Here is a 12,569-nt window from a genome sequence, read left to right as displayed (position 1 = left end):
TATGCTCCTCCTAATGACCTGGTTTGCATGGGTCCACAGATGTCTATATGCACCAGTTCTAAAATATCTCTTTCCTTTCTATTAACATGCAAAGGGAACTCTTCTCTATGAATTTTCCCTAATGCACATCCATCACAATCCAGCTTAAGATTACGGAAAATAGGGAGTCCATCGACCATACCTTTTCTATGAAGTAGGATGAGGTCTTGCAGATTAAGATGGCCGAATCTCTGATGCCAGAGATTTTCGGCTATCGATCCAGCTACAACCATTGCTTTCTGTGGCATACTCTTCACATCTAGTCTGTACAAGTTCCCCACGCGCACTCCTGTTGCAACTGTTTCCATCTGGCTATCCTTAATGACACAATTAGTCTTAAAGAATTGAACTTGCATGTCCTGATCAGTAATCATTGAGACAAAGACCAAATTTTTCTTAATTCCTGGAACATACAATACATTTTTAAGATGTCTAATGTCACCGCTAGGTAGTTTTACAGGAATGTCACCATGTCCTTTGATCTCATGTCCACTATCATATCCTAAATATATTTTTGACCCACATGAAGTTTCTTCAAGAAATTCAAACCAATCCTTCTTACCAGTCATATGTGAGGATGCGCTAGAGTCGACATACCATATGTCGTCCTCATCTTCCTTTGAAGCTGAAAGAGAACAATCGACTATAACTAGTCGAGGTTCATGGCTATGATCCTCCTCTTCATTAACGAAGTAACCCTTATGTTTTCTCTATTTATTTCTTCCTTCGTCTCCCTGCCTCTTATAACAATCTCAATCTCATGTCCAGGTTTTCCACAGTAAGAACATTTCTTGATGGGAAAATTATTAGTAGACATACCTTTAAACAATCTCTTCTGAAATGTGTTGGCTCCTCTCTGCTGTTGCTGCTACGGTTGCTGATGCTACTTCCCTTTAAGCTATCTCCTTTTTGCCATCAGAGCAAGATCATTGCTTTGTGATTTCAAATTTTGTCGTCGCTCTTCTTCTTGTATCAGAATCCCTGTCAGCTCTTCAAATGAAGGGGCTTTCTCCCTTGCCGACAGCCCTGTGATAAATGTCTGGTAATCATCAATCATTCCATTCAAAGTGATCGTGACCAGATCTAAATCGGAAACTTTTTCTCCGATAGCTCCCAATATGTTCTTCAGGTCTTTGACTCTCGCAATGAATCTAGCAGCAGATTCATTCTCCTCCATCTTCAATGCAAACAGCTTGCCTTTTAGTGACAAGATACGATTTGAATTCTGCGTCTGGTATAGATTTTTAATGGTCGTCCAAATGTCAGCGGCCGATTTACAGTCTCTAATGTGTGGAATAACATTGTCCTTGACGGACATCTTCAATATGACCTTTTCTTTTGTCTCCCTTTTATCCCAATCTTGTCCTTGTGTGGCTGATCCCGATCTCAGCTCATTTCCGGTCATGATCGACCACGCATTTGCACTTTCAGGTAAAGTGTGCATCTTGAATTTCCAGTTGTTGAAATTTGATCCATCGAGTTTGCTAGACTCGTGGAGATATGATTCTAAACTGTTATTCATATTGACTTATACTAGATCCGATCCTCTGTTTTGGAGAAAAAAATTGTACCTTCAATGCGCCACCACCGGGCAAGTCCGATCTGTTGCCACCGAACAGATCCGGAACTCCAATGCGCCACCACTGGGCAAATCCGATCTGCTGCCACTGAACAGATCTGGAACTCCAATGCGCCACCACCGGGCAAGTCCGATCTGCTGCCACTGAGTAGATCAGGAACTTCAACGTGCCACCACCGGGCAAGTTCGATCTGCTACCACTGAGTAGATTAGGAACTCCAATACGCCACCACAGGGCTACTCCGCTCTGCTGCCACCGAACAGAGCCGGAAATTCAAAGTGCCACCACCGGGCAACTCCAATCTGCAAAAATCACAGATTTTTCAAAGAGAAAGAGGTTGGCGCTCCTTCGACAACAAAATACCCGCGCCCGAAATTGGCGCAATTAATCCTGGATTTTCCACACTAGTTGTATTTTGTGGCACGCTGACGCGATTATCACCCTCAGAACCATGCCAAGTGGCGCAACTGTTCCTTAAAAACCCACGCCAACTCTTCTTTCCGCTCAAAAATGGCGCGATTGTTCGCGTCAAAACCACGATAACACTTTCTTGCACTCAGAGATGATCAGTCATCTGAGACTTATGCTCCAGGTGTTACTGCAGTTCACTTGATTCTACAAATACACCAGTACAGTTCTGTAATCAATGATGCATCCTAAAAAAAAAATTAAGGCTATCCCTACTTTGAGCTCTGATACCAAGATAAAAATCAGATTTGAATTAAAAAGAAGGAGTTACAGCTCACAGGTGAGTACTACACCTGGAGACTGCACTCATACAAAGAGAACTCCCCGTACACTCTACTATTCATCAAATGAATGATTACATTATTAAGTACATCACTAGAAATCAGGTAGTTGCGAACAAACTCCTAAACTCTAGGAACAAATCCTAAACTAAGGAGATACGTTACAACTTATGTAACAATTTCTCCATTAATACAAAATAATATTAATTATTTTCATTGGGACCCCCTACATTGGGGAAACTGGTCGCTCCATTAATCAGAGGATTAGTGAGCATGCAGCAGACCTTAAGCATAGGCGAACTAAGTCTTCCGCTTTAGCTGAGCATGCTGAGAAAACCAATCATCATGTTTGTATTGAGGAAGCTAGTGTTATTGCTAAGGTTTCGCGCTTCCATCATTGGAAATTTAGGGAGGCGCTGGAGATTGAAAAGAGGTCGAATAATCTCAATAGAGATGATGGCTGGAAAATCAGTCGGTGTTGGGTCCCAGCACTCTCGTCCTAGTCGCTTTTCTTCTTCTTCTTTTTTTTTACTTTATTTATTTATTTATTTTTTTTTATTAATTTTTTATTTATTTATTTATGTATTTATTTAATTTCATTTAATTTTATTTTATTTAAATATTTATTTAATTTTTTATTTAATTTTTAATTTTAATTTTAATTTTTATTATTATTTTATTATTATTATTGTTTTTTTTGTTTTCTTTGTTTTTTTTTTTTTTAAAGTTGACTTTTATAATAAAATATTTTTCATTCATACCTTCTCCTTCTTTTATTTATCTTTATAGTCCTGTTTTTAATTCCTCTATTACTAATTTAACTTACTTTTTTTTTTTTTTAACATAAATTTTTTTATTTATTTATTAATAATTTTTAACTAACTATTATCATTAAATTATTTTTATTTATTTTATTCCTCCCCTAGGGTAATTTTTATTTTTATTTTTATTTTTTATTTTATTTTTATTTTTATTATTATTATTATTATTATTATTATTATTTTTTTTTTTTAAATAAAATTTTTAATTATTTATTTCAACTAACTATTATCATGAATTATTTTAATTACTAATTATTTAACTAACTATCATCATAAAATTAGTTATTTATAATAATTTTTACTAAATTAATAATTATTTATTAATAATTTTATTCATAAAATTATTTTTATTTATTTTATTTTAGGGATTGGTCCCCCTAGGGTAATTTTCTCCCTTAAATATAATTTTTAATTATTTATCTTAACTAACTATTATCATGAATTAATTTTTTAATTATTTATTAATATTTTTAACTAACTATTATCTTGATATTATTTTTATTTTAAGGGATTGGTCCCCCAGAGTAACTTTTTCCTTAAATTATTAAAAAAAGGGTTTTGATCCTGGTACCGAGTCCAAAGTAGCTGTTGGTCTTTTTAGCCGTTGGAGGCTCTGCTCTATCTATTTAACTTGCTAAGCTGGATTTGTTTCTTCAACTTGTTCTGACGATGAACCACACTGGTTAGTTCGAAACGCGTCGACAAATGTATCTCTTTATGTGATTTACGCCGAAGCTCTACGTATTAATATTTTCAACTTGTCATGCCCAACTATATATGCCTTAATGGTTGTGAGGTCAAAGAGCCTAGAAATGTAATTATGATGTAAATAACGTACATATAATAACAAAATAATGACTCATTCTAGACCAACTCCATGGAAAAGAGTATGGGGGGTGCTCAACTCCAAGGAAAAGGGGGCAATAGTTTTGGTGGTGATGTTTGGGTGAAAAGGCACTAAATCCCAAATAGCTTTAAAGAGTGTCATATGGTAAGATAAAATCATGCACATATAAAGTGAGTGTTTTTACTATGAAGGGATTCATTCATTCAGTGACACATTATTGTTTTAATTGTTGTGCATGGCATTAATTATGCATTTTAGTTATGCATTTCATTACTTGGAAAAATACAATTCAAGGGTTATTGCGAGGCATAGACAAAGGTTGGGGCAATGCTGATATTAACAGGTTTAAAGGAACTAAATAATTCAAGGTTGTCACCCAGGCCACTCATCGTGATTCCATAGTGAGTGAATTAAATTAACAAGTCGTGAGCGTGAGCTGGAGCTTCTGGTTCAAGAAGCCGACAATTGGCCGAGATGTAGCAGCATTCTATCAAACCTATATATTTTGCTAAAATTTGTAATTGTTCGATATGGTTATTATTTAATGTCACCTAGTAGGAGGCTGGATACTTTACATGCCATGTTTAACCTAGGCTGATCTTCAAAATAAATAAAAGTAAGACTGTAAGATGGAATTAGGCAAGTAAGACTGTAAGATGGAATTGGGCGCGTGGATGAGAGGGTTTGACTTTAAAAATCCATTTAAAGTAATGACAGTACCACTAAAAATCAGGAATTGTGTGGAGTAGCAGACAAAACCAATGGAATATAGGAAATCTGAGATGGTATTTAAACATTATTGAACCAAAGAACTTCCAAGAACTTAGAAACATTTACTTCTGCGCATATATTTTATTTAACGTTTTTAACGTTTTCATTTATATTGGTAAACAATCGCTATTATGTATATTACATTTACTTCTTCGCATATATTTTATTTAACGTTTTTAACGTTTTCATTTATATTAGTAAACAATCGCTATTATGTATATATTTTAATATACATAATTACCATTGGAAACATATTTTATTTAACGTTCTCATTTATATTCATAAACAATCGCTATTATGTAATATTTCAATATACATAATTACCATTGGAAACATATTTTATTTAACGTTCTCATTCATTTATATTGGTAAACAATCTATATTATGTAATATTTAATATACATAATTACCATTGGAAACATATTTTATTTAACATTCTTATTTATATTGGTAAACAATCGCTATTATGTATATATTTTAATATACTCAATTACCATTGGAATCATATTTTATTTAACGTCCTCATTTATATTCGTAAACAATCCTTTGGAAACAATCGCTGTGAGATATATAAATATGTATATACCATACGATAGAGTTGCACAAGAACAGTTTTGGCCATGGACGTGGCTGCATTTTTCACAGTTTCGCATGGCTTTATTATCCACCAGCTTCCATGTCTCTGGCCTCTCTTATTCATTCTTACAGTTAGCCTGCTCTGCCTTTTCCTGCACATTAGGCTTTCGAAAGAGCAACACAATAATAGCCCATCAATGGCCCGAACGTCTCTGTTTGAATTTCTGAGAAATCGCCACAGGCTTCTAGAGTGGCTAACAGAAATTCTGTCCTCATCACCATCTCAGACCGTGAGGGTACCAGTTGTGCCAGGAGGACTCCCGGGAGTCGTCACTTCGAATCCTGCAAATGTGGAGCATGTGCTCAAAACCAATTTCGACAATTATCCAAAGGGGCAGCGTTTCAGATTCCTTTTCCACGATTTCTTGGGCAGAGGAATCTTCAACGCCGACGGGGAGCTATGGAAGATGCAGAGGAAGCTTACCACCTACGAATTCAATATCAAGTCACTCAGGAGTTTCATGGTGGAGACGGTGCAGTGGGAGATTCAGAATCGCCTCATGGTTGTGCTTCACAATGCCTGCCAACAAGGGGAGCCTGTGGATCTACAGGATATTCTACAAAGGTTTTCATTTGACAACATTTGCAGAGTTGCGTTCGGGGTCGATCCCGGTTGCCTCCATCCTTCTCTGCCTGCTACGCGGATTGCAGAAGCCTTTGACTGTGCCACAGAGATTTCATTCGGGAGATTCCTTTCGATAGCTCCCGAGGTCATGGTGGGGATCAAGCGGCTGCTCAACGTTGGATCCGAGAGGCGCCTTCGCGAAGCGCTCCGTGTGGTGGATGAATTCGTTGAAGATGTTATTAGATCAAGAAAGGATTCAGATGGTGATATTGAGATTGAAGAAGAACATCACGACCTTCTTTCCAGATTCATGGCAGCTGTCGATGACAAGGGATTTAATCATGAGCTCAATTTCCTGAAGGAAATGGTGATTAGCATTATGTTGGCGGGCAGAGATAGTAGTGCCGCCGCTCTGACATGGTTTTTCTGGCTTCTTTCTTCTCATCCCCTTGTAGAAGAAGCCATTCGGCGTGAAATTCTCAGCGTCTTAGCCAAACGTGGGGTCAATAAAGGGGAAGAAGAGAAATTAAACAGAGTAGCTCTGTTTAATTTCGAGGAAGTGAAGGGCATGCCATATCTCCATGCTGCCCTGTGCGAGTCAATGAGATTGTACCCTCCCATCCCTGTCGACGCCAAAATTGCCTCTAGGGATGACGTGTTACCGGACGGAACATGTATGAGAAAGGGGTGGTTTGTGTGTTACAATATTTATTCAATGGGAAGGATGGAAAGTATCTGGGGCAAAGATTTCATGGAGTTCAAGCCAGAGAGATGGCTGGACGTGGAGGGGAACTTTGTAGTGGAGAGCTCATTCAAGTTTCCAGTATTCAACGCGGGACCTCGTATTTGCATCGGGAAAGAAATGGCCTTCATACAGATGAAGTCCATAGTTGCCTCTCTTCTTCATCGCTTTACTCTTAAGATAGATAAGGAATACCATCCACAGCATACTCTTTCAATAACTCTGCGCATGAAGGGTGGGTTGCCAGTTATTGTTAATAGTTTAGAGATACCAATATTTATAGGGTAGAGATGATTACATTTATAATAGCTAGTTACACGAGGGCATTGGTGTACTTTGTTTTTCAAAATCAGCAGATTTTGGAAATATTTTAGCTAGTTAGTTTTTCTGAAATATTTTAGCTAGTTAAATTTTATAATAGATTTTGGAAATATTTTAAAATCTCAACGATTCACCAAAGTCAATGATTTTTTTAAAATATTTTCTAAATAAAGAGTTCAGTAGGCTCGACGGTCCTTAGAAACAGTTGAGTACGTACTTTCTTAGATTGCGTCTCAATAAGGGTTTGACAGAATGCTGTTTATTTGGGTTCTGGAGGAGTGGCATCTATCCTCTAAGTTTTTTAGTGTAAGTTCTATGGTCTTGTATAAGTGGTGCCTGTGTATTACAAATTTATTTTATTAATTAATATTTATCATTTCAATATTAGGAATTCTTTCTGATTCCTCGTCTCTTTCTAAGCTTCCCTATTTTGAATGAATCAAAGCCACTTTCGCTAATTTCACGCCAAAACATTTATTTTGTTACAAAAGTTTATAGCAATAAAATAGAATTCCTGTTGAAGATTTATGTTGAGCTATTTGCAATTTTAGCATTGGAGATTGTTAACACAGGTCAAAATACATCATGTAAAAGTCGTCGAATGTGGAGCTTTAAGTTCTCTTCATCTTTGGAAGGTACCGAACCAACAAAAAACTTATCGAACTGGATGAAATTGACATCATAACTCTTGAAACTCTACCTAGCTATTGAATTTATAAAAATCAAATGTGCCATGTATTAGCAAATTAGCGCTGGGTTTCATGCATAATAACTATATAAATAATAAAAATATATTTATAATTATTGCATTAATATTATATTATGTATTAACTAATATTATCTTTATTATATAATATTATATGAATATATAAAGAGTTATATTTTAAACTATAATATAATTAGCATAATAATAATATTGAGTTATTATTATTATTAATTATTTATGTTATGTACAATAATTAATATATATTTATTAATATAATCATTAATTTATTTGGTATATATAGTTGGAATATACTAATCATATTAACTATATATAGACCATATATTAAATTAAATTATAATATAATATTATTTATGTGTGTCCGGAATGAATTAACCCTATAGTTATTTATTACATTGCAATTAATAAAAGGGTTTATAATATCAGTTTTTTAATATATAAGATTAGTATAAAAGTTTTCAAATATAAAAATTATATAGGACTTATACTTAGTAAAAAGAGTAGCAATAATTTATATAAGGTTTATACTTAAGAAAAAAAGACTAGTAATAATTGAAGTTCATATCATTTTAACATATAAATTTTAATTAGATTTAAATAAATTTCTATAATTTTCAAATTATATGAATATTTTTTAACATTTTGTATTATAAATTTCAATAATTTCAATAAATTTATAGTAATTATTCATTTTATTTCTCAATAAATTTAATAAATTTATCATTAATTTTATTTCAATTTAAAATGAATAATTTAATATTATAACTTCATGGTAGAACAAAACTTGATGAGTTCATTATGCACCTTAACTCTATCTTTTCGGAAATAAAATTTACTATGGAGGTGGAGGAAGACAATAGTATCCCTTTCTTAGATTTCCTTATCATCACAAAAGAGGATGGCTGTTTGGGACATAGAGTTTTTAGGAAATCAACTCACACAGAAGGCTACCTCCATGCTGAATCATACCATCACACGTCCTAAAAGCTTAGTGTCCTTAACACTCTTTCCATTAGAGCCTTTGGAATTTCTCACTCTGAACATCTTGAAGAAGAGAAGAACTATTTGTCTTCAGTATCTAAAGGTATAGGATATAAAGAAAAGGATATTAGGAGACCTATAGAAAGAGCAGAAAGGAGAGTGTTTTCACAAGAACCTAAAGCTCAAAACCTACCTGAGTGTGGTAGAGATTTCCTATCATATATTCAATGGGTGATAGATAAGATGGCGAAAATATTGAAAAGGAAGGACATAGTCATTGAGTTCCTGGAACAATTAAACAAGGTATGAGGCCTGTCAAGGATGATATTGATAGAAAGCAACTCAAAGGACTATATAAAATTGATTGTTCTTGTGAAAAAAGTTACATTGGTGAAACATGGCACTCTCTACAGAAAAGACTAAAGGAACACGGAGCTGATGTTAAGAATAGATGGTCTCGTACATCCGCCCTTGCAAAGCATTCCTCAAAAACGAAACATCGAGGTGCATTTGGAGAGCGCCTCAATTATCGCAAGAGAAAAGAAATATCATAAACTGAAGATGAGGGAGGCTCTTGAAATTATAAAACATCCAAAAAAGCTCAATAGAGACAATGGTATCCAGATTAGAGGAAGTTGGCTTCCTTTAATCAAAGCCATTAGGACCAATAGTACATCTTAGGTATTCAGGTAATTGCTCCTCTCCTATTAAAAGTAAGTTTATGATCTCATACTAAGGATAAAATCAAAATAAGAATAAAAATTAAAATAAAAAAAAAATAGTTACTATTATAATTCTTAATAATTATTATTAAGTATTTATAATAATAATTACAATAAAGATTAGTTATAGTAATAATATGAATAATTCATTTATAAGAATTAATTTATAATAATTCATTTAATCAATTAATTAGTTAATATATATTAAGTAATAATAATAATTATTATTTAAAGATTGGTTATAAGAATAATAGGAATAATTAATTTATAATAATAATAATAATTATTAATATCATTAAATATATATAATGGCAAATAAATTATTATAATATCCTTTAGGTTACTATTAAATTATTTTAAAATTAACAATTAATGAATCATCTTATACTAAAAATAAAATAATTAACAATAGTAATTATAATATCGAGTAATCAATTAATTAATTAAATCTAGTAAAATAAGTTATATTATTTCTCTTTTATTAATTATAATAATATACAAATTATTTATCATTATTAAATATAAATTTGATTATTATAACATTTATGAATCAATTAATTAACTTATTAAGTAAGAATTTAGATATAATAATAAATTAATTTTTTTTAATAAAATTTATTTAATTAATTAAGTTAATTAAAAATTACAAAATTTGGAACATTATAGTAACATATACATAAAAATAAAAACTAATCTTTTAATTACAAGAATAAATATATTTAAATACAATTTATAAAAATTATAATAAAACTTTAAACTAGGTTAATAATTATTATAGAAAAAAATAAAATGAATAAATAATAAAAATATAAAACATAAGAAAATTAAAAAACCTACCTCATTTCTCTAGAAATCAAATTATCTTAATACTATTTATATTATCGCTAAGCTATTTTTCTATCATCATTTAGTAAGTGTCTTGATGATGATAGATTCTTGTTAAGATTTAAAACTTCCAGAAATATGATTTTTACTGTAGACACTCACATTCAATTAAAATTTAATATTATTTATATATATTTCTTTTAGTGTAAATTCTAATATCTTTCTTTTATTGTAAATTCTAAGGTGTTGTTATATATATCTATCCTGGGGATTCCTGTGTATGTCCATGTTCGTCCGTTTAAATTACTCCTTTTAATACGTTTTACCATTCGATGCCCGGCAGAGAATATTGACCTATCTTTTCCTGAAATTCTTTCTCCCTCTTTTTCAGTGTAAATTCTACGGTGTTGTTATATATATATATATATATATATATATATATATATATATCCTAGGGATTCCTGTGTATGTCCATGTTCGTCCGTTTAAATTACTCACATTTAATATTTACTCTCTCTCTTAGTGTAAATTCTACGGTATTGTTATATATATATATATATATATATATATATATATATATATATATCCTAGGGATTCCTGTGTATGTCCATGTTCGTCCGTTTAAATTACTCACTTTTAATACGTTTTACCATTCGATGCCCGGCAGAGAATATTGACCTATCTTTTCCTGAAATTCTTTGTCTCTCTTTTTTAGTGTAAATTCTACGGTGTTGTTTTATATATATATATCCTAGGGATTCCTGTGCATGTCCATGTTCGTCCGTTTAAATTACTCACTTTTAATACGTTTTACCATTCGATGCCCGGCAGAGAATATTGACCTATTTTCCTGAAACTCTTTCTCTCTCTCTTTTTTAGTGTATATTCTACGGTGTTGTTTTATATATATATATAGATATCCTAGTGTTCGTCCGTTTAAATTACTCACTTTTAATATTTACTCTCTCTCTTAGTGTAAATTCTACGGCGTATATATATATATATATCCTAGGGATTCCTGTGTATGTCCATGTTCGTCCGTTTAAATTACTCACTTTTAATATTTAGTCATTTTTATGCTGTTATTATTTACGTTTTACCATTCGATGCCCGGCAGAGAGTATCTATTTTTTTCAAAACTATTTGTTAAATTTTTTCAATTTTAAAAACATAATTTCAAATGTAAAACATCGGTCAGATTTGACACTTTAATATTCGAAAATCTAATTATTTTAATGAAAAATTTATAAATCAAGTTTCTTCCCTATCTATCACGTACACTTGTGTAAATAGCTAAGACACAATGTCACTTATACTTGTGATATTTCCATCTTAAGGAAAAAGTCTACTGCCATCTTCGATTTCAGTATTTGGTAGATTGATTTTCATTTATACTAGTCAACTAATCAGAGAGCAATACTTTCTAGAGATACATTTTTGAATAGAATATTTGAACAAATTTCAATATATATGTAATTGTATAATTATAAATAAAATTAAATTAATTAAATTTTTGGTATAATTTAATTAATATATGAAATATTTTTATTGGTGCATGTTTTCAAGTTAATATTGCTTAAAATTTAATATTGATTTTTAAAAACTATAAATTTATGTTGTTTAATTTATAAAAATAAAATATTTTAAATATTTTTTTGAAATATTATATTTATTTATACATTGAAATTGCATTTTAAACAATAAAAAAACAAATATTACTAAAAATTATATTTTCAAAATTATGTTCTCAATATAAAAAAACCACCCTTTCATATATAAAAATTAATTTAATCCCCAAACAATACCCACCTACTTAACGAATTAGCCCAAACAAACCGCCACTTATTATTGAAATGAAAATACGGAATGAAAATGTAAATGGTTTAAGCCTTTTATGTACGCGCTAGACTGCTGCAACAAAGGTAAAGGAGAGTTCGAGACACTCTGCAATGGAGGTGTTGGGTAAACTAGAATTTCGATTGGGTCAACTCATACCTATAATGGGCGGGGTTTTCATCTCCTTTTCGATAAGCGATAACTAATACCTCACGACAGATATGACTTGATTTGTTTTTTAATAAAGGAATTGTAATGACCCCGTAAAACATGTAATTATGAAAGTTACTATGGTAAGAAACTTATGTGAACTGTTAATTACTGTGTTAAATGATATTATTTTATTTATGAAATATATGGAAGATATTTTGGAAAAAATGCTCGCAGTCTCCTAAGGGAGGATTTCTAAA

At 31.8% G+C, this 12,569-nt stretch overlaps 1 pseudogene; it reads left to right on the top strand.

Annotated features, from left to right (window-relative positions):
• Positions 1-5,528: 5,528 nt before the first annotated feature.
• On the top strand, positions 5,529-7,056 carry LOC149263544 (cytochrome P450 CYP94D108 pseudogene; annotated as a pseudogene).
• Positions 7,057-12,569: the final 5,513 nt, after the last annotated feature.

Source organism: Pinus tabuliformis, chromosome 6 (genome assembly GCF_031772625.1).
Source record: "Pinus tabuliformis cultivar Carrire ecotype Pingquan chromosome 6, CPIR1, whole genome shotgun sequence".
Lineage (NCBI taxonomy): Eukaryota > Viridiplantae > Streptophyta > Pinopsida > Pinales > Pinaceae > Pinus > Pinus tabuliformis.
This window is presented reverse-complemented; position numbering and strand designations above follow the sequence as displayed.